The 22,908-nt window shown below is 52.0% G+C and overlaps 1 long non-coding RNA gene across 1 annotated transcript in view; it reads left to right on the top strand.

The window, feature by feature from the left end:
* The window catches only part of LOC149521409 (uncharacterized), a 31,503-nt gene extending 9,713 nt beyond the window's left edge, over positions 1 to 21,790 (top strand). Inside the window, exons 2-3 of the long non-coding RNA XR_016347962.1 lie at positions 15,313 to 15,469; positions 19,196 to 21,790. This is a non-coding gene — a long non-coding RNA (uncharacterized LOC149521409). The remainder of the gene's footprint in view (positions 1 to 15,312; positions 15,470 to 19,195) is intronic.
* Positions 21,791 to 22,908: the final 1,118 nt, after the last annotated feature.

Genomic DNA, 22,908 nt, shown 5'->3' with positions numbered 1-22,908 from the left:
ACCGAATCAGAATCCGCCTGCTCTCTCTGCGAGTCACAGAATTAGAATTCGCCTGCTTGCTCTGCGAGTCACTGAATCAGAATCTGCCTGCTCGCTCTGCGAGTCACCGAATTAAGAATTTACCTGCTCGCACTGGTCCCCCTCCCCCTTTTGGTTGCGAGGCACTGGACTTAAAGTGCACCTGGCTCGCAGGGGTTTCCGGCACCTGCCCCAGCCCGGCAGAACACCACGTCCTGGCGCCTGGAGACAGCCTGGCGGAATGGGGTACTATGGCCTGGGGTTAGCCTCAGAGGTCAGTACTACGCCCACAAATAACAGAGAGAGACAGCAAAGCTTCCGTGTGCCGAGAGAGAGTACTGGCACCACACCAGCTTTTAGCGTCCGAACACAGAGGATCCAGCGCATGGCTGCCTTACTAGAGACACCGGTGTGCCCTTTTGGAACTGTGACGCATAAGACAGGCCTAATAGACAAAGACAGACACTGACAGACAAAAATGTTAGCCGCTTCACAAAATTTGAATTTCGTAGCTCCCCTTACCCCGATGGCCGGCCGTCACTCCAAATCCCAAGCCCTCACCAGGAGATTTCGTAACAGGTATTCCCTTTACCTTTTATTGAGCGCTCTGAGAGGTTTGGAAGTGGAGTGCCGGTCCATCCATACAGGCAAGTGGCGCGTTAATTTGGAGGTTCCACCGAGATTCCTGTCGAAGCAAAAACACGCTCCTCTCTGTTTAGGCGGCTAACAACTGATTGCTTTATTGATTAGTAAAGCAAAGTGAGCCAAACGTGGTCCCAGCAAAGCCGGGCCCAGTAAAGCTGCTAATACAATTAATCCTAGTATTTCTATACCCTTAGCCAAACAGTCTGACGTCAGGGCATCCAATTACAGAAATTCTTAATTAAATTTGGAAAAACAAAGCCTTATCAACAAGATGGCGGACAGGTACGAGGGAGTACATCTCCTGTCCCAACCAGCCCAATTAACACATACCAATAGGCCCCATCCTGTAGGCCTCTTCTCACGGGGTAAAAAAAGTTCACTCTGGTTTACGTGCTTAAAAAAAAAAGCTAAAATGGTTTCTAATACACAAAATGGCTTCTAGCTAAACATAGCTTCTACAGGTTGTACGTGACTTTGGCACCCTCTGGCAAGCTCGGGGTTTCCTTACCTCTGCTGGTGCCCCTATCAAGAATGGCCCCTACATTGCTGCTCTCCTGTATGCAGTTTTACTCCCATCTGCATTAGCTATTGTTAAGTGCCCTGGCCACTCCACAGCAGATACTGATGTTGCTAGGAGTAATACTGCCCTAGAACCTTCCCCAGGTGCGTTTCTCGGTTCCCTTTCTGTTTCTGTACCACCTTTCTGACCTCATCCTGCTCCAAGACTCTGTCCCAGAAGCAGAAAAAGACTCCTGGGTCACCCAGGGTTGCTCTCTATACCCCGATTCCCGTCGGTGCTCGCCTACTGGTACCTTTGTGGCCCCCTTTTACTCTACCCCCCTTCACGATGTTTCGCATGTCGGAAAGGAGGGGATGGTCTCTGCTGTAACTAAGGCAGGATGGTGAGCCCCACATTTCAGCTGTTTTGCAGCCCGCCACTTTACCGCCTATGCCACTTGCCAAAGCTACAATGTTGGCAAACCTGTAAAGGTAGCTCACGGGTTCTGGGGCCTGCCCCAAGCACCGTTCTTGCATTGGCAGCTTGATTTTGTACAAATGCCTAAGTGTCAACGATATGAATTTATTTTGGTTATGGTATGCTTATTTTCAGGATGGATTGAAGCCTTTCCTTGTCGCAAAGCTGATTCACTGTCTGTTGCCAAATGTTTGTTAAATCATATTATGCCTGCCAAAGGAATTCCTGCCACTCTGTCCAGTGACCGGGGTACACATTTTACTGGACAACTTGTTCAGCACCTGGCTCGTGTGTTACATGTCACACACCTGCTGCACTGTCCCTACCACCCACAGAGCGCAGGTGCAGTTGAAAAATGAAATGGTGTGATAAAAAAAATAAGCTTGCAAAAAATGTTGTGACTCTACAGGGTTAAGCTGGCCAGCAGCCTTACCATTGGCCTTTATGGAAATTCAATCCACCCCATCCCAAAGACATAAATTAAGTCCTTTTGAAATTGAGAACAATGGCTACCATTACTCCAGTCTCAGACTTGAACTTGACTCACAGTATACTCCTTCAGTACTGCAAGGGACTAATGGAAGCTGTAAGTCACTTCCATTCACAGGTTCCCACCTCTGATGCCTCCGACGGAACCCGCCTCTGATGCCTGCCACGCTCTCGAGACAGATGATTGGGTCTACGTACGACACCACCATCAAACACGCCTTGGAACCCCGGTGGAAGGGCCCGCATCAGGTGCTGCTCTCTACCCAGACGGCTGTTAAGCTATCCGGCATCGCAGCATGGATACAGGCTTCGCAGTGTAAGAAGGCACCACCCCCTGCGGACCAATCATCGCCTCAGGACCACGCAGAGTCAATTTTGACTCCAGAAGAAGACGTAGAGGAACAGCCTGCGATACCTTACAACCTACGTTCGCGTAAGGGTTGCCTGAAGCAGACGAGGACCAAAAGGAAGGCCCAAGAAGAAGCAGTAGTGAGCCTAGCGCCTGCTGCCTGGTGGACATAAAACCGTGACTGCGGTTCCCTCAGCTGAGGTTGCCAGAACCAAAAGGGTCTTGCCTCCAACATGTGCCTCTGGTGGGGCCTGTTCCTTGGCCACTGGTGTCTTAAGGTCTGGGGAATCCACTATGACAATGACAATTCTTTTATCCACCAGCAAGTATGGATCGCTCAGACCCTTAATATCTCTAATTGCTGGGTCTGCAGCCACATCCCAGCCCACTCACAAGCTGGTTCCTGTCTTGGCAATCCCACTTAATTCCCCAGGCCTCACCGGAGGACCTCATCCGTTTAACAAGACATGGAACAGTAACGACACTTGGGAAGTAGTGGGAATCAATGTATCTAAATGGATAAGTGTGGAGGAGGGAAAAGGTCACTGGTGTTGGGTGTGGAATGGGACGGGGCTGAATCTGGGGAGGAGCAGTTGTCTAAGATTGGAGAATGAAATCACTCTCATGCTCCCCCTACAGCCACCCTAGTGAGAACAGTACAATCTTTCAATGCCATGCAAATAACACCACTCCCCGTAAGGAGAATCACCGTGTGCCCTTCGGGGGATATTACTCCTCCTTTGTAGACACCTATATGGCAAAGGGGTGCAACCGACCCTTCCCAGCTTTGATAGGGCCTCAGTGGGTGTGACGGCGCGTTGGGGGTTCCCCGTCTCCTGCACCCCGAAAGGGCACAAACAGACTTCACCAGCCGGTGGAATAGAGGAAGTTTATTGCCTCTCCAGGATACAGCACAGCACAGATGTAGTCTGGTCCCAGAGCTGGGCTAGGATGCCTCAGGCCCCCTTGAGATGGGGGAGACTGGGCCCCTAAACTCCAGCCCCTTCTCCTAGGCTCTCCTCCATGCTCTCCCACAGTAACTAACTAAATTCCCTTGCAGCCCTGCCCCCGCAGTCAGGGCAGCATTCCACCTTCCTTTGTTCCTCTCCATGGGGGGTGTCTGGCCACTGGTTCAACAAGTTTGGCCTTACCTCTGCCTAGCGAGGTTTTCCCTGCTGGGTCTTGCTCCAGACAGCAGGGGTCACCACAGCCCAGCAAGTACCCCCCCTACGTCACAGTTCTCCCCCCTCCGAGAGCAAACTGAGCAGGGTCACTCCGCTCGTGACCTAGGGAAGTTCGGGTCCTCTGCGTGGGAACCCGCCCCAGGGACATGGGTGCTCCCCTTGACTCAGGCCGGCCGTGGCAAGGCCCCACATGAGCTGGCTTCCCTCTGTCCACTCGCCGCCCCGCTCCAGGGCGACTGGCGCAGGCCTGTCCTCGGGGGTCACACCCACCCTTCCGCTGGCCTTGATCTCTGGCCAGGGTCTCTCGGGCCGGGGCCATGAGCCCAGCGAGCCTTCTCTGGACAGCCAGGGCAGCTTCCATCCCCGATGCTCCATCCAGGGAGGTCTTCCCCTCCCATAACTCTCTCAGCAAGCCCAGAGGGTCCTCTATCTGGGGTAGAGACCCCCAAGCCGCTTTCCTCCTGTCTTGGGCCTTCCCGCCCCTCTGGCAGGAGTCACAGGACCGGCAGTACCGCTGCACGGCTGTAAAGATTCCCGGCCAATAGAAGTGCTGGAGCAGCTTCAGCCGGGTGCTCCGGATCCCCCGGTGGCCCCCAACGGGGACATCGTGGGCCAAATACAGCAGCTTGAGGCGATACTTTCGGGGGACGACCAGCTGCCACTGGACCCCCCATGCCCTCGCCTTCCTGGGGGGGAGCCACTCACGGAACAGGAGCCCACGCTCCCGCAGGAATCTCTCCTGGCCACCTCTCCCCCGGGGCTGAGCTGCACGGAGGCCAGCCTGGTCCCTCAGCCTCTGCAAGGAGGGGTCTGCCTGCACCTCAGCCTGGAATTCAGCTGCTGAGGCAGGGATCGGGACCTGTCCCCCACCTCTGCCTAGGTCCGGAGTCCCAGCCTGGCTGGACCCCGTGTCCACTGGGATGGGACCCTGAGGACGCTGCCAGGAGTCCTTCCCTGGACCCACGTTGTCAGCCCCCCGCTGGCTCTGGCTCCGGGTAGTGACTAGAGCCCGCTGGGATTCATGGGGCCACTCCTCTAGGTCATTCCCCATCAGCACCTCGGTGGGCAAGTGCGGGTGCACCCCCACTTCCTTGAGGCCCTCCTTGGCCTCCCATTTCAGATGCACCCTGGCTACAGGCACCTTAAACGGGGACCCGTCTATGCCCTTCAGGGTCAGCTGCGCGTGGGGTAGTATCCGCTCCGGGGCCACTATGTCGGATCGGGCCAGAGTCACCTCCGCCCCCGTGTCCCAGAAGCCCGTCACCTTCCTACCATCCACCTCCAGGGGTATGAGGCACTCGCTCCGCAGGGGCCGTCCTGCCCCCACCCGGTACACGGAGAAATCCGCCTCCCGAGGGTCAGACCTCCCAGGGGAGGTGCACTGAGCATCCTTCCCCTCTCTCTGAGCTGAGGTTTGCCTGCCAGCCCCTGCCTCTGGGGCAGCCTGCCCTTCCTCCCGCCCCAGCCAGTTAACCCTGGAAAGTCCCCGGTCCTGGGACCTGGTGCACTGAGCCCTCTTGTGGCCTTTTTGCCCACAGCGATGGCAAGTTAGGCTTTGGGCTGTCTCTGTCCAGGCCCTGGCTGGTTCTCTGGGGCGCAGACGACCTGTTCCTTGGTCTCGCCCCGTAGTTGACTCCCTCCGTCGCTCAGCCGAGATCCGGTCTCTGCGCGGTTCCCTCTCTCTCCGGGACTCCCGTTCACACCCGGACCGGCTCTCCGTGAACTCGTCCGCCAGTCTCCCGGCCTCCTGGGGGTTCTCTGGTCTCCGGTCCTTGAGCCACAGCCTCAGTTTGGGTTTTGACATTGTCAGTTTGACAATTTGACAATGTCAGTTTGACATTTCTAACTTAGATCGTCTCATCTCAAGACAAACATCCACACCGACTGACACCTTGCAAGACTTTTGTTCCACCAGACAAGAAATCTACTATACACACTTCTATTCCCTACAACAAAGAAAAGACAATAAATTTTCTAACCTGCTCCATACCACTGGCTACTACAGCAACTGCCTCAAACCACCGGATAATTGTTAACCTCTCCAGCTACAAACTCAATCCAGCAGAAGAGTCTGTCTTGTCCCGGGGTCTCTCTTTCTGCCCCAAGTCCCCCACAAACTGGATACAATTTTGTGGTGACCTTGAGGCTTTTTTTCGCCGCCTCCGTCTCCGAGAATATTTCCAAACCACCACTGAACATCAATCTGACCTACCAGATCCCCCCTACCAACACCAAAGGAAAAATAATTCTATGTGGACTCCCCCTGACGGTCGGAATTACAATCTGGATTTCTATATACACAGCTTCCGCAACAACGCACAGACTGACATTATTCGCAAACGACAACAAGCGACACACAATCTTAGCCGCGCTGAACACCATGCCATCCAGAGTCTCAAAAACAACCTGGACATTGTAATCAAACCAGCTGACAAAGGAGGTGCTGTGGTCATTATGAATAAGGCCGACTATAACCAGGAGGCAACCAGACAACTCTCGAACACCACATTTTACAAACCTCTCCCCTCTGATCCCACCTTGGACTACCAAAAGAAACTACACTGTCTCCTTAAAAGCCTCCCCACAGCTACTCGGGAACAAATCCTCACAGAATCACCTTCTGACCCCCGACCAGGATTGTTCTATCTACTTCCCAAGATCCATAAACCTGGGCACCCCGGACGTCCCATCATCTCTGGTATTGGCACGCTCACTACTGGTCTATCCAGCTATGTAGACACTCTTCTCAAACCCTTCGTAACCAATACCCCCAGCTATCTCCGAGACACTACTGACTTCCTAAGGAAACTACAAAACATCGATAACCTCCCCAATAATACCATCCTTGCCACCATGGATGTAGAAGCTCTATATACCAACATCCCACATGAAGACGGATTACAAGCAATTAGAAACACTATCCCAGAGGACACTACTGCCAACCTGATAGCAGACCTATGTAACTTTGTTCTCACCCACAATTATTTCCGGTTTGAGAACAACTTATACCTCCAGATCAGCGGCACAGCCATGGGTACACGCATGGCCCCACAGTATGCTAACATCTTTATGGCTGACCTAGAACAACGTTTCCTCAACTCCCGTCCCCTTTCACCCCTCCTCTACCTACGGTACATCGATGACATCTTTATGATCTGGACACATGGCCAAGAAACACTGGAGATATTCCACAGAGATTTCAACAACCTACACCCCACCATCAACCTCAGCCTGGACCATTCTACACGAGAGATCCACTTCCTGGACACCACCGTACAAATCAACAATGGAAAATTAGACACCACTCTCTACAGAAAACCCACTGACTCATACAGTTACCTACATGCATCCAGCTCCCATCCAGAACACACCACACGATCCATCGTCTATAGCCAAGCCCTTCGATACAACCGCATCTGCTCTAACCCCACTGACAGAGAGCAGAAGCTTCAGGATCTCTACCAAGCATTTATAAATCTCAACTACCCACCCAGAGAAACAAAAAAGCAAATTGAAAGAGCCAGACGAATACCTAGAAACCATCTACTTCAAGACAGACCCAAGAAAACCAACAATAGAACACCACTTGTCATCACCTACAACCCCCAACTTAAACCTGTCCAACACATTATCAATAAACTACAGCCTATATTGGAACAGGATACCATACTCAAAGAGGCTCTGGGAGACAGACCCATAGTCTCCTATAGACAACCACCTAACCTCAAGATGATTCTTACCAACCACCACAGGACATACCACACTAATACCAACCCCGTTGCCAGCTTTGTCCACATATTCATTCTGCTGATACCATTATTGGACCTAACCAAGTGAGTTATAAGATCAAGAACACATATTCCTGCGCATCCAGAAATATAATCTACGCTATCATGTGCCGAAAGTGTCCGTCTGCTATGTACATTGGACAAACATCTCAGACACTTCGCCAAAGGATTAATGCCCACAAAACAGATATCAGACAAGATCACAAAGAGAAAACAGTTTCTTGCCACTTTAACCAGAAAGGACACTCTCTAAATGACTTAGCCACCTGCATTCTGCTACAAAGACCTTTTACATCTGCACTTGAAAGGGAATCCTCTGAACTGTCATTCATGTTAAAATTCGACACTTACCAACAAGGACTTAACAAGTCTTTGAACTTTCTCACCCATTACCAAGACAGTTTCCCCAATTATCACCTGTAATACCATTAACTCACAAACATCCCACTCTCCCTACCTTTAATATCAGCAATTCACAGACACTTACCTTCCTTCCTCCCCCTTCCCACCCCCCCGCATCCCCCTTCTGTTCTGCAATGTGATTTGTCCTTTTCATATTTGTTCATTTTTTTAAATTGTATCCTTTGGTATATATGGTTGTGACTACTTTCTTCCACTATTTGATCTGAGGAAGTGGGTCTGGCCCACGAAAGCTCATCATCTAATAAACCATCTTGTTAGTCTTTAAAGTGCTACATTGTCCTGCATTTTGCTTCAGTTTGGGTGGGCACACTTCATAGAACTGCTCCATCATGACCAGCTTGAGCAGCTCCTCTGCGGTCTGGGCTCCGACTCCAGACACCCACTTGCGGCAGTATTGCGCCAGGCGGGAGGCCAGATCCACATAGGTCTCCCGTGGCCCTTTCTGTACCCCCCGGAACTTCTTCCTGTACATCTCGGGGGTCAGCCCGAACTTGTGCAGCAGGGCCTCCTTGACTCGGTTGTAATCCCCTGGCTGTAGGTTCTCCAGCTGACTGAGCACTCCAGCCGCCTCCTGGTTCAGTGCGGGGACGAGCTCCTGCAGCCAGTCAGCCGGGGGGACCCGTTGCAGTCCACAGGCCCTCTCAAAGGCACTGAGGAACCCGTCTATGTCACCCATGTCCTTCAATTGGGCCACCACGAGCCTCTCCAAGCGTCTGGCAGTCCTGGGACCTTGGGGCTCATCCGCACTTGGCGCAGCCAGTGCCACGCCGGTTCTCCGCTCTGCCATGGCCAGCTCATGCTGTCGCTGCCTCTCTCGATCTTGGCGGTCCCTTTCTCGATCTTGGCGCTCCTTCTCTCGGTCTTGGCGCTCCCTCTCTCGGTCCTGGCGGTCCTTCTCTCGGTCCTCTACTTCCAATTCCCTGATCCGCAGCTGGATCTCCAGCCGCCGCAGCTCCGCTGGGTTGGCCCCTGCCCTAGATGGGCTACGGCTTGCAGGCCTCCCGGGAGACGCTGTCTCATCTCTCCGTTGGGTTCCAGCGCTCCTCCCCCTCTCTGAGCCTGACACACTCTCAGGGAGGGTCTGGCTGCTTCCCCTGGGGACAAGATCCTGGCCCTGTGGCTGGTCATTCTCTTCCAGCTGGGTAATCAGCTGGGCCTTGGTTGCTTTCTGCACAGGCAAGCCCCTCTCTCTGCACAGCCCCACCAGCTCTGCCTTCAAGAGTTGGGCGTAGGCCATCTGCCCGCTGGTCCCCTTGGTGCAGACTCACCAGTCTAGTGCTGCAGCGCCCCACGATTCCCAGGAACCGCTTCGCTCTGTCTCCAGCACGCCTGGCTCCAGGGCTCTTGCTTCTACTGCGCCTTGTCGCTTGCCGCTGGAAGCTCCATCCACGGGGTGCAGTGCATCCCACTTGTGACACCAGTGTGACGGCGCGTTGGGGGTTCCCCATCTCCTGCACCCCGAAAGGGCACAAACAGACTTCACCAGCCGGTGGAATAGAGGAAGTTTATTGCCTCTCCAGGATACAGCACAGCACAGATGTCGTCTGGTCCCAGAGCTGGGCTAGGATGCCTCAGGCCCCCTTGAGATGGGGGAGACTGGGCCCCTAAACTCCAGCCCCTTCTCCTAGGCTCTCCTCCATGCTCTCCCACAGTAACTAACTAAATTCCCTTGCAGCCCTGCCCCCGCAGTCAGGGCAGCATTCCACCTTCCTTTGTTCCTCTCCATGGGGGGTGTCTGGCCACTGGTTCAACAAGTTTGGCCTTACCTCTGCCTAGCGAGGTTTTCCCTGCTGGGTCTTGCTCCAGACAGCAGGGGTCACCACAGCCCAGCAAGTACCCCCCCTACGTCACAGTGGGTCTGCGGGACAAAAGCCTATACTGCGTTACCAGTTAACTGGTCGGGTATCTGTTATCCGGCCTAACTCTTCCCACAATTCCTTCCCACGAGAACGCCTCCGTCATTTGAGGCGAAAAAGAAGGGACTTGTCAGATGCCCAATGGTATGTGAATCACATAAGCCCCTTAACTTGGGAAGAGACTATTGGTGGTTCCTTTATCCCATTTGGGGGAGTAATACATCATGCAAAAAGGCTTGTGAGGTTACAAGCAGTAGTTGAAATCATGGCAAATGAAACTAGAGAAAGTTTAAGGGCCCTGGCCAAAGAAACAGGAGCGATCTGACAGCTGGCCCTCCAAAACCGTCAGGCATTGGATATAGTTCTGGCAGCAAAAGGAGGGACCTGAGCTCTCATTGGCAAAGAACGTTGTGTATATATACCTGACAACACCAATGATGTAATAGATCGCGCTAGCCACTTGGAACAGATTGCGTACCTTCCCCACGAAGAGCCAAGTTCCCTGTGGAAATGGCTAAGTAACTTGTCCAATTTCTCTGGCATAGGAAACTGGTTGTTTCAGGGAGCCCTGACTATCCTATTTGGGGGGTTGTGAGCAACTTGGGGGGGGGGGGTTGCAGCTGGATTGGCTTTTTCACTTGCGACCCCTCTTCCCCGGGCTGTGAAGAGCGGCAGGGCGGCGGAAGGCCGCTGCCAGCAAGCCGCACAGCGTGGCCGGGGCCATGGGACTCCAGGAGCAAGGCAGCTGGAGAGTGGGATGCGGAGCAGAAAAGAGGCACAGAGGAGAAAGAGATGGGGGAAAGGAGCCTGCAGGGGGGAGGGCGTTAAGGACTGCACATGCCATGAAGGAACCCCAGGAGGGCAAGGAGTCTGGTGAGAAGGGGGGAGGAAGCGACCCAGGGCAGTGAGGGTGGGTGGCCACACAAATTCGTTTAGCATTTTGGGGGGTAGTGGTATCACGAATTTTGAGAACCCCTGCTGTAATCCATGTTCCAGCAATCGCTTACATGAGTTTAACATCGCATTTTTATGTATGTTTTACCCTAGTAATACACAAACCTTTTAATTTTGAAATAAATCTTAATGCCTAGTGTTCTGTTCATATTCTTTTGCACGGGTGTTGCAGTTTATTCATATTTAAGAGCTTCTGTTTTAATTTATTGCTCATCATTTTAGAGTTAGATGTTATCACTGACTTTTTAGCTGTTCTGTTCCCAGCACTTATCAGCTCAGAGGTATTGCTCGCTGCTGGCTGGTTAGGGGCTAAGCTCACCACACCAGATTTAGTGGCTTTCTCTAGGAATGTCAATGTACAGAGGACTACACGATTAACCAATAAGCCTCAACTTATTGGTCAATCCTGTGGATTACACGCATTCTCCCCTCTCACCCGCTGTCTCTGTCAGAGGCAGCAAGGAGGGAGGAGGCGTGAGCTGATACCTGTGGGAAGCCAGCTTTGAAGTCAGCTTGTCACAAGAGGGCGCGGTTGTACAGTTGATCAGCGCCCCACAAGCATTGGATCGGCCTGTTCCCCCACCTCTGTGCTGCTGCCTCTGATACAGAGGAAGCAGTATGGTAGGAGGAGGCAGGCAGGAACTGATATGCATGAGCACTGTGTGTGGTGGCTTCATGGACCCACCTGTCAATCCCCTTGCTGCCTCTTCTAGAGGCAAGAGGGGGAGGCAGGAGCTGGTGCTGGCTTGGCAGAGCTGCCTGCCTGCCTGCCCACGCTGCTGCCTGTGCCTGAGGAGTGTGCAGAGAGGGGGCGTGACAGTCAGACGGAGCCATGGCAGCAGTGCCAGGCGGATACTGGGGTCCCACTCCTGGAGAGCAACACCCCTGCCCTCCTCAGCCGGAGCCTGCAATGGCCCAGAGAGTCTGAGAGGGCCAGAGGGAAGAGGCAGGCGGGACAGGGACTCGGGCTCAGGGCCCCACCCGTGACTGCAGCGGGAGCTGGCAGACACTGCGACGGACACACGCCCTCTCAGGGGGTCTCTTGTTTTGACAGTTCACACATGGGAACCCCACTCGGTCTCCCATGATGCACTGATGTAGGCGGGGGGATTGGAACTCCCGTGGCGCGTTCTGGCACGAGGCAGGAGCTGTGCGTCTCGCATCCCTCGCGGGGTGGACGCCCACGCCCCGTCCCACGGACCAGAAGTGATGTTTGCTCGGTCCACGGCCTGACAGCAACCGACTGGGAACTGTGACCGGAAGGTGCCCAGGTACGTGCCCCAATCGCGTCCCCCGGGAACAGGGCTCGGAGTCGATTGGCTCCGGCGAGCGCTCAGCTGGCACCGGGTCTGCAAGTGACAGGCAGAGGGAGACACGGGGCCAGGCGGGACGGGTTCAGACTCGGGGTGCCTGGCTGGGACAGCGACTGGGGTCGGAGGTTTCCTGCGGCGGTGCAGCCAGTGTAACCCCCCAGCTCCTGTGGTACGGGGGGATCTGAGGAGGGACACCAGAGACCGTAACCGAGCGGCTATGGAGGCTGCAACCGCTCCGACAAGGCACCGCTCTGCTTATGGTTGCCAGGTGACCGGCTTTGAACTTGACGGTCCAGTATTTCAGCTTTTTCTTCGGGAAACAAAATAAGCTCTTCCAGACGAGTTCCAGGCTGGGGACCAACCAGCTAAGTAGTAGTTCTGCAGAAAGGACCTGGGGGCTACAGGGGATGAGAAGCTGGATAGGAGACGACAGTGTGCTCTGGTAGCCAAGAAGGCTAATGGCATAGTAGGGTGCATTAAGAGGAGCATTGCCAGCAGATCCAGAGATGTCGTCATTCCCTTTTATTCGGCTCTGGTGAGGCCACATCTGGAGTATTGTGTGCAATTCTCGGCCCCTCACTACAAAAAGGATGTGGACGGAGTGGAGAGGCCGAGGGAGTTGGGTCTGTTTAGTCTGCAGAAGCGAAGAGTGAGGGGGGATTTGATAGCAGCCTTCAACTTCCTGAAGGGAGGTTCCAAGGAGGCTGCAGAAAGGCTGTTCTCAGTGGTGACAGAGGGCAGAACAAGGAGCAATGGTCTCAAGTTGTGGTGGAAGAGGTCCAGGTTGGATATTAGGAAAAACTCTTTCACTAGGAGGGTGGGGAAGCACTGGAATGGGTTACCTAGGGAGGAGGTGGAGTCTCCATCCCTAGAGGTGTTTAAGTCTTGCCTTGACACAGCCCTGGCCGGGTTTAGTTGGGATTGGTCCTGCCTAGCGCAGGGGGCTGGACTTGATGACCTTCTGAGGTCTCTTCCAACTCTGTGGTTCTAGCAAAATGCAGGACAATGTAGCACTTTAAAGACTAACAAGATGGTTTATTAGATGATGAGCTTTCGTGGGCCAGACCCACTTCCTCAGATCAAATAGTGGAAGAAAGTAGTCACAACCATATATACCAAAGGATACAATTAAAAAAAATGAACAAATATGAAAAGGACAAATCACATTGCAGAACAGAAGGGGGATGCGGGGGGGGTGGGAAGGGGGAGGAAGGAAGGTAAGTGTCTGTGAATTGCTGATATTAAAGGTAGGGAGAGTGGGATGTTTGTGAGTTAATGGTATTACAGGTGATAATTGGGGAAACTGTCTTGGTAATGGGTGAGAAAGTTCAAAGTCTTGTTAAGTCCTTGTTGGTAAGTGTCGAATTTTAACATGAATGACAGTTCAGAGGATTCCCTTTCAAGTGCAGATGTAAAAGGTCTTTGTAGCAGAATGCAGGTGGCTAAGTCATTTAGAGAGTGTCCTTTCTGGTTAAAGTGGCAAGAAACTGTTTTCTCTTTGTGATCTTGTCTGATATCTGTTTTGTGGGCATTAATCCTTTGGCGAAGTGTCTGAGATGTTTGTCCAATGTACATAGCAGACGGACACTTTCGGCACATGATAGCATAGATTATATTTCTGGATGCGCAGGAATATGTGTTCTTGATCTTATAACTCACTTGGTTAGGTCCAATAATGGTATCAGCAGAATGAATATGTGGACAAAGCTGGCAACGGGGTTTGTTGCAAGGGAAGGTACCAGGGTTGGTATTAGTGTGGTATGTCCTGTGGTGGTTGGTAAGCATCATCTTGAGGTTAGGTGGTTGTCTATAGGAGACTATGGGTCTGTCTCCCAGAGCCTCTTTGAGTATGGTATCCTGTTCCAATATAGGCTGTAGTTTATTGATAATGTGTTGGACAGGTTTAAGTTGGGGGTTGTAGGTGATGACAAGTGGTGTTCTATTGTTGGTTTTCTTGGGTCTGTCTTGAAGTAGATGGTTTAGAGCATTCAATGGGAGCAGAGGGAAACCATTCCGTAGTTGGGACCCTCCTCCCAGAGGATGTTGCGGTATCCTCTCGCACTGAGGATACCTCTGAGGGGGAGGGAATGCCAGTTAGGAAGAGGCAGGTGTTAGTAGTGGGTGATTCGATCGTTAGAAACATAGATAGTTGGGTTTGTGATGACCGGGAGAACCGTATGGTCACTTGCCTGCCTGGTGCGAAGGTTGCGGATCTCTCGAGGCATCTAGACAGACTTATGTGTACTGCTGGGGAGGAGCCGGTGGTCGTGGTCATGGTCCCCTACCAATGACATAGGGAAGGGTAGGAGAGATGTCCTGGAGGCCAAATTTAGGCTGCTAGGAAATGCTTCCAGTTCCACGCGCAGGGCCAGGTAGGCAGGCAGAGCTTCAGAGTCTCAATGCGTGGATGAGACGATGGTGTAGGGAAGAAGGGTTTAGATTTATTAGGGACTGGGGACACTTTTGGGAGAGGGAGAGCCTATAGAGGAAGGATGGGCTCCACCTAAACCAGGGTGGAACCAGACTGCTGGCACTAAACATTAAAAAGGCCGTAGAGCAGTTTTTAAACTAAGAGATGGGGGAAAGCCGATTGGTGCGGAGATGCACGTCAATCGGAGGGAGACTTCTCTTAGAGGGGAATCCATAGACAGAGATTCTCTAAGCTGTAGTCAGAAAGAGAGGACGGGAGAGGGTAAACCATGGGCCAGAGCAGACAAACAACCGCATCCAAAGGAATCCAATGCATCAGGGAAGGGCAGACAAAGAAGCAGTGGCAAATTTTGAAAGTGCTTGTACACAAATGCTAGGAGTCTGACTAATAAGATGGGTGAACTAGAGTACTACGTATTAAATGAGGAGATTGACATAATAGGCATCACTGAAACCTGCTGGAATGAGGAAAATCTGTGGGACACAATCATACCGGGATATAAAATATATAGAAAGGATAGAGCGGGCCGGGTGGGTGGCGGACTGGCACTGTATGTGAAAGATAATGTAGAATCAAATGAAATAAAAATATGTTCAGTAGAATCGCTATGGATAGTAATTCCATGCTCCAATAATAAGAAATTAGCAGTAGGGATATATTACCGACCACCTGACCAGGACAGCGATACTTTTGACTTTCTTTTGACTGTATAAATCAAGGGGTTTGAAACTTGAATGGCACTCACATTTTCTGAGTGCATTTAGCAGAGCAGCTTTGCTAATAAACAGACAAATCTGTGAGTTCTTTCTGACTTTGACAATTTGCAGGTTCCACCGAGATGGCAACTGTCTTCGCTGGAACTGTGTGATCCCTGACTATCTTGCAGGATGACCGTGGTAGCCGGCACCTGGGCATTTGGCCGGAGCGGTTCTCTGCCAGAATGGAAAGGTGCACAACCACAGCGAAGTCTACTCCATCGAACCTGTTGGTTCCCGCTCTGTTCTGGTAGGGATCCCGGGATCTAACATCAGGACTCTGATCAGGTAATTATTTCTATGTTTTGTCCGGACTGAGGACTGTCTTGTCTCTGTGTCTATCCGTCTTCCCTGTGGGGTGTGAGTGAGTCTGGGAGCCATCCCTGTCCGGGGACTGGCTGACCAAGGGGCTCCTGTCCCCGCGGTCTGTGTGACTGGAATCTGCACAATCGCAGCCGCACCGCACCTTGGATAAAATCCTTAGAGTGAACGCAAGGGCGATTGAGGCAGTAGCCTGTGGGCTTCTTCTGTGTGTTGCACTGGGCACCGCTCTGACGAACCCGAATTTCCTCCTTGTGTGATTGGTGTATGAAGTCCTCCTGTATGGGTAAGCAGACGTCTAAGCAGGGATAGTTCCCTAAAGCGACCCCGGCTCAGTTTATATATTTTAGAAAGGGTCCAGACCCCTGTACATTTCTAGAAAAATGATCTAGATTGACTCTGGGGGATCCCAAAACTCAGTGGCCACTGTTAGGATCTTGGAACAAAGACCAAGTGGACGTCTTAAAAGCCAAACTTGGCCTTCCCAAAGCTGAATTGGCTAGAGGAGAGGTAGATTGCTTTGAGGCAAATCTTAGATGGACTGAATCGAAGCTCGCCTCCCTTAAAAATTCTAATTATAAGTGAAAAGCTTTATTGGAAACCTCCTCTCCCACCACCAGACCAAGCGCTTCCCTTTACCCCGTTCTCCGAGAAGACTCAGACCGGTCCCACTTGGAGCTATAAACCGTGGACCCACAGGGAGCTCCACTCAATTGTAAAAGGTTTTCCAAAGCCCCAGGAAAACCCTACCAAATTTGCAGAGGAATTTTTGCTAGTGCGCAATGCCGATGAATCCTCTGAAGCAGACCTCCTGCAACTGTGTAAGCTACTTAAAAACCCTAGCGAGCAAGAAAAACAAAAGGCTCCTGATAGCAAATTGGCCCACCACTGAGCATCCTTCTAATTTACAAGACACTGGTCCTGACGCTGCCTACTGGAACAAATGTAAGAATCAAGCTAAGTGCCTGCGTGAGGCCATTCCCCAAGTATGGACTCCAAAAACCAACTGGGCGGCCATACATTGCTGTAAACAGCAACAAAGAGAAAACCCGGGGAACTATCACACCCGACTGACCGATGGGCTTTTTTTCTGCAACATTCTGGTATACAGCGACCGGGTGAAAATGGACAGGGCGCCCTGGCGCATGCGTTTGTTAATGGCCTCCTACCTGCTATTGGCAGTATGTTAAAGCCAATAAGTGTTGGATGGGAGGCCAAGACCATGGACAAATTGCAAGCAGTGGCAGAGCATTGCCACCGCACTCTAAAAGGGAAAGAGGAGCAGTCCTCACAAAAGTTAATGGCTCTGCAAATACAGCATTATTCAGGGCAGGGCAGGGCAGACAGTACCGGGAACGGGGAGGGTAGCAAGAACGGGGATGAGGTCGGAGAAGGGGTCGTGGGACTGGGTTTTTGGGATTTAGAGGTTTCAGCTCCGGTCATATTCACCCTGCGGGAACAAGACATTATTGTCCCGTGTTCCAGTGCCGTAACGCCCCTATCCTCCCAGTTTGAAAGCCTGATGAGAAATCATGGCTGTTTGTTCAGGATCTTCAAGCCATTAACTGCATTGTTGTACCCACCTTTCCTGTAGTCCCTAACCCAGCAACTATTCTGGCTCCTATCCAACCAGATGCAACTCCTTTTACTGTTGTTGATCTGTGTTCTGCTTTCTTTTCTGTCCCGGTTCACCCTAAGTCCCAGTATCTTTTTGCCTTTTCTTACAAGGGGCAGCAGTACACATGAACCATGCTTCCCTAGGGGTATACAGAAAGCCCGTCTTTCTTTTCCCAAGCATTAGCCAGAGACCTCACTGACCTGGTCTTCCCCTCTGGGTCCACATTGGTCCAATATGTAAATGATCTACTCCTCTGTTCCCCTTCATTATCGGCCTCAGAAACTGACTCTTTAGTGCTTCTCACTACCCCCCCCACCTTAGGGTTACCTAACTACTGTAAGACTTTTACTCTTTTCTGCCATGAGCAATCTGGTTGTGCACTTGGGGCTCTTACTCAGGAGCATGGTGACAAAAATCATCCAGTGGCCTATTTCTCTGCCACCTTGGACCCTGTTGCCCAGGGTTTACCCCCCTGCCTGCGTGCTGTGGCTGCTGCGGCACGCCTAGTCGAAATGGCTGAGTCCCTTGTCCTCTGCTCTCCTCTTTCTCTCATGGTCCCCCGCTCTATAGAAACTCTCCTGCTACAACGTAATACAGCTCACCTTTCCTCCGCCCGCCTCACTAGGTACGAACTTTTCCTGCTTTCGGCTTCGCATATCACCATAAAGCGCTGTTCTCAGTTGAACCCTGCCACTCTCCTTCCTCTGTCTGATGACGGTGTACCCCACGACTGCCTTGCAGCTGTCTCTGCTGTCACCGTCCGCGCCCTGACCTTTCCGAAGTCCCTCTCTCTAACTCCGACCTTGTGTTCCTGCTTTCGGGATAGACAAGGTCGTCTCCTTGCAGGATATGCTGCCGTATCACTCTCTGAAACCCTAGAAGCTGTGCCATTACCTTCTGTGACAGCGCAAGTCGCTGAACTAGTTGCCCTAACCCGCGCTTGCTTTCTGGTTGACGGGCACTCCGCCACCATTTATACTGATTCTCGTTACGCTTTTGGGGTTTGTCGAAGCAAAAACACACTCCTCTCTGTTTAGGCGGCTAACAACTGATTGCTTTATTGATTAGTAAAGCAAAGTGAGCCAAACGTGGTCCCAGCAAAGCCGGGCCCAGTAAAGCTGCTAATACAATTAAGCCTAGTATTTTTATACCCTTAGCCAAACAGTCTGACGTCAGGGCATCCAATTACAGAAATTCTTAATTAAATTTGGAAAAACAAAGCCTTATCAACAAGATGGCGGACAGGTACGAGGGAGTACATCTCCTGTCCCAACCAGCCCAATTAACACATACCAATAGGCCCCATCCTGTAGGCCTCTTCTCACGGGGTAAAAAAAGTTCACTCTGGTTTACGTGCTTAAAAAAAAAAGCTAAAATGGTTTCTAATACACAAAATGGCTTCTAGCTAAACATAGCTTCTACAGGTTGTACGTGACTTTAGCACCCTCTGGCAAGCTCGGGGTTTCCTTACCTCTGCTGGTGCCCCTATCAAGAATGGCCCCTACATTGCTGCTCTCCTGTATGCAGTTTTACTCCCATCTGCATTAGCTATTGTTAAGTGCCCTGGCCACTCCACAGCAGATACTGATGTTGCTAGGCGTAATACTGCCCTAGAACCTTCCCCAGGTGCGTTTCTCGGTTCCCTTTCTGTTTCTGTACCACCTTTCTGACCTCATCCTGCTCCAAGACTCTGTCCCAGAAGCAGAAAAAGACTCCTGGGTCACCCAGGGTTGCTCTCTATACCCCGATTCCCGTCGGTGCTCGCCTACTGGTACCTTTGTGGCCCCCTTTTCACTCTACCCCCCTTCACGATGTTTCGCATGTCGGAAAGGAGGCGATGGTCTCTGCTGTAACTAAGGCAGGATGGTGAGCCCCACATTTCAGCTGTTTTGCAGCCCGCCACTTTACCGCCTATGCCACTTGCCAAAGCTACAATGTTGGCAAACCTGTAAAGGTAGCTCACGGGTTCTGGGGCCTGCCCCAAGCACCGTTCTTGCATTGGCAGCTTGATTTTGTACAAATGCCTAAGTGTCAACGATATGAATTTATTTTGGTTATGGTATGCTTATTTTCAGGTTGGATTGAAGCCTTTCCTTGTCGCAAAGCTGATTCACTGTCTGTTGCCAAATGTTTGTTAAATCATATTATGCCTGCCAAAGGAATTCCTGCCACTCTGTCCAGTGACCGGGGTACACATTTTACTGGACAACTTGTTCAGCACCTGGCTCGTGTGTTACATGTCACACACCTGCTGCACTGTCCCTACCACCCACAGAGCGCAGGTGCAGTTGAAAAATGAAATGGTGTGATAAAAAAAATAAGCTTGCAAAAAATGTTGTGACTCTACAGGGTTAAGCTGGCCAGCAGCCTTACCATTGGCCTTTATGGAAATTCAATCCACCCCATCCCAAAGACATAAATTAAGTCCTTTTGAAATTGAGAACAATGGCTACCATTACTCCAGTCTCAGACTTGAACTTGACTCACAGTATACTCCTTCAGTACTGCAAGGGACTAATGGAAGCTGTAAGTCACTTCCATTCACAGGTTCCCACCTCTGATGCCTCCGACGGAACCCGCCTCTGATGCCTGCCACGCTCTTGAGACAGATGATTGGGTCTACGTACGACACCACCATCAAACACGCCTTGGAACCCCGGTGGAAGGGCCCGCATCAGGTGCTGCTCTCTACCCAGACGGCTGTTAAGCTATCCGGCATCGCAGCATGGATACAGGCTTCGCAGTGTAAGAAGGCACCACCCCCTGCGGACCAATCATCGCCTCAGGACCACGCAGAGTCAATTTTGACTCCAGAAGAAGACGTAGAGGAACAGCCTGCGATGCCTTACAACCTACGTTCGCGTAAGGGTTGCCTGAAGCAGACGAGGACCAAAAGGAAGGCCCAAGAAGAAGCAGTAGTGAGCCTAGCGCCTGCTGCCTGGTGGACATAAAACCGTGACTGCGGTTCCCTCAGCTGAGGTTGCCAGAACCAAAAGGGTCTTGCCTCCAACATGTGCCTCTGGTGGGGCCTGTTCCTTGGCCACTGGTGTCTTAAGGTCTGGGGAATCCACAATGACAATGACAATTCTTTTATCCACCAGCAAGTATGGATCGCTCAGACCCTTACTATCTCTAATTGCTGGGTCTGCAGCCACATCCCAGCCCACTCACAAGCTGGTTCCTGTCTTGGCAATCCCACTTAATTCCCCAGGCCTCACCGGAGGACCTCATCCGTTTAACAAGACATGGAACAGTAACGACACTTGGGAAGTAGTGGGAATCAATGTATCTAAATGGATAAGTGTGGAGGAGGGAAAAGGTCACTGGTGTTGGGTGTGGAATGGGACGGGGCTGAATCTGGGGAGGAGCAGTTGTCTAAGATTGGAGAATGAAATCACTCTCATGCTCCCCCTACAGCCACCCTAGTGAGAACAGTACAATCTTTCAATGCCATGCAAATAACACCACTCCCCGTAAGGAGAATCACCGTGTGCCCTTCGGGGGATATTACTCCTCCTTTGTAGACACCTATATGGCAAAGGGGTGCAACCGACCCTTCCCAGCTTTGATAGGGCCTCAGTGGGTCTGCGGGACAAAAGCCTATACTGCGTTACCAGTTAACTGGTCGGGTATCTGTTATCCGGCCTAACTCTTCCCACAATTCCTTCCCACGAGAACGCCTCCGTCATTTGAGGCGAAAAAGAAGGGACTTGTCAGATGCCCAATGGTATGTGAATCACATAAGCCCCTTAACTTGGGAAGAGACTATTGGTGGTTCCTTTATCCCATTTGGGGGAGTAATACATCATGCAAAAAGGCTTGTGAGGTTACAAGCAGTAGTTGAAATCATGGCAAATGAAACTAGAGAAAGTTTAAGGGCCCTGGCCAAAGAAACAGGAGCGATCTGACAGCTGGCCCTCCAAAACCGTCAGGCATTGGATATAGTTCTGGCAGCAAAAGGAGGGACCTGAGCTCTCATTGGCAAAGAACGTTGTGTATATATACCTGACAACACCAATGATGTAATAGATCGCGCTAGCCACTTGGAACAGATTGCGTACCTTCCCCACGAAGAGCCAAGTTCCCTGTGGAAATGGCTAAGTAACTTGTCCAATTTCTCTGGCATAGGAAACTGGTTGTTTCAGGGAGCCCTGACTATCCTATTTGGGGGGTTGTGAGCAACTTGGGGGAGGGGGGTTGCAGCTGGATTGGCTTTTTCACTTGCGATCCCTCTTCCCCGGGCTGTGAAGAGCGGCAGGGCGGCAGAAGGCCGCTGCCAGCAAGCCGCACAGCGTGGCCGGGGCCATGGGACTCCAGGAGCAAGGCAGCTGGAGAGTGGGATGCGGAGCAGAAAAGAGGCACAGAGGAGAAAGAGATGGGGGAAAGGAGCCTGCAGGGTGGAGGGCGTTAAGGACTGCACATGCCATGAAGGAACCCCAGGAGGGCAAGGAGTCTGGTGAGAAGGGGGGGAGGAAGCGACCCAGGGCAGTGAGGGTGGGTGGCCACACAAATTCGTTTAGCATTTTAGGGGGTAGTGGTATCACGAATTTTGAGAACCCCTGCTGTAATCCATGTTCCAGCAATCGCTTACATGAGTTTAACATCGCATTTTTATGTATGTTTTACCCTAGTAATACACAAACCTTTTAATTTTGAAATAAATCTAAATGCCTAGTCTTCTGTTCATATTCTTTTGCACGGGTGTTGCAGTTTATTCATATTTAAGAGCTTCTGTTTTAATTTATTGCTCACCATTTTAGAGTTAGATGTTATCACTGACTTTTTAGCTGTTCTGTTCCCAGCACTTATCAGCTCAGAGGTATGGCTCGCTGCTGGCTGGTTAGGGGCTAAGCTCACCACACCAGATTTAGTGGCTTTCTCTAGGAATGTCAATGTACAGAGGACTACACGATTAACCAATAAGCCTCAACTTATTGGTCAATCCTGTGGATTACACGCATTCTCCCCTCTCACCCGCTGTCTCTGTCAGAGGCAGCAAGGAGGGAGGAGGCGTGAGCTGATACCTGTGGGAAGCCAGCTTTGAAGTCAGCTTGTCACAAGAGGGCGCGGTTGTACAGTTGATCAGCGCCCCACAAGCATTGGATCGGCCTGTTCCCCCACCTCTGTGCTGCTGCCTCTGATACAGAGGAAGCAGTATGGTGGGAGGAGGCAGGCGGGAACTGATATGCATGAGCACTGTGTGTGGTGGCTTCATGGACCCACCTGTCAATCCCCTTGCTGCCTCTTCTAGCGGCAAGAGGGGGAGGCAGGAGCTGGTGCTGGCTTGGCAGAGCTGCCTGCCTGCCTGCCCACGCTGCTGCCTGTGCCTGAGGAGTGTGCAGAGAGGGGGCGTGACAGTCAGACGGAGCCATGGCAGCAGTGCCAGGCGGATACTGGGGTCCCACTCCTGGAGAGCAACACCCCTGCCCTCCCCAGCCGGAGCCTGCAATGGCCCAGACAGTCTGAGAGGGCCAGAGGGAAGAGGCAGGCGGGACAGGGACTCGGGCTCAGGGCCCCACCCGTGACTGCAGCGGGAGCTGGCAGACACTGAGACGGACACACGCCCTCTCAGGGGGTCTCTTGTTTTGACAGTTCACACATGGGAACCCCACTCGGTCTCCCATGATGCACTGATGTAGGCAGGGGGATTGGAACTCCCGTGGCGCGTTCTGGCACGAGGCAGGAGCTGTGCGTCTCGCATCCCTCGCGGGGTGGACGCCCGCGCCCCGTCCCACGGACCGGAAGTGATGTTTGCTCGTTCCACGGCCTGACAGCAACCGACTGGGAA

The sequence above is a fragment of the Pelodiscus sinensis genome, chromosome 27, assembly GCF_052426305.1.
Source record: "Pelodiscus sinensis isolate ZL-2025 chromosome 27, ASM5242630v1, whole genome shotgun sequence".
NCBI classification, from domain to species: Eukaryota; Metazoa; Chordata; order Testudines; family Trionychidae; genus Pelodiscus; species Pelodiscus sinensis.
The sequence above is the reverse complement of the archived record's forward strand: the minus strand, read 5'-3'. Positions and strand labels throughout refer to the sequence as shown.